Below are 204 nucleotides of genomic sequence, written 5' to 3' on the forward strand. Positions count from 1 at the left end.
CGCTCAATTTCTACCTTATTGTACGATCTCAGATGTTAACTTGAAGCGCGTTACAGGCATTCATTCAAGCGGTCGCGCGCTGCTTACGTCACACACACGCAACACACACACACACCAGTCTCAACATCTCAACAGCTTTCATCCGCAGCAATGAAAATATGAAATAACTTGGTTTATGCTCACAATTTAGGTTAATCTGCCCCG

The sequence above is a fragment of the Sinocyclocheilus grahami genome, unplaced genomic scaffold, assembly GCF_001515645.1.
Source record: "Sinocyclocheilus grahami isolate Dianchi unplaced genomic scaffold, SAMN03320097.WGS_v1.1 scaffold147.1, whole genome shotgun sequence".
Classification (NCBI taxonomy): Eukaryota; Metazoa; Chordata; class Actinopteri; order Cypriniformes; family Cyprinidae; genus Sinocyclocheilus; species Sinocyclocheilus grahami.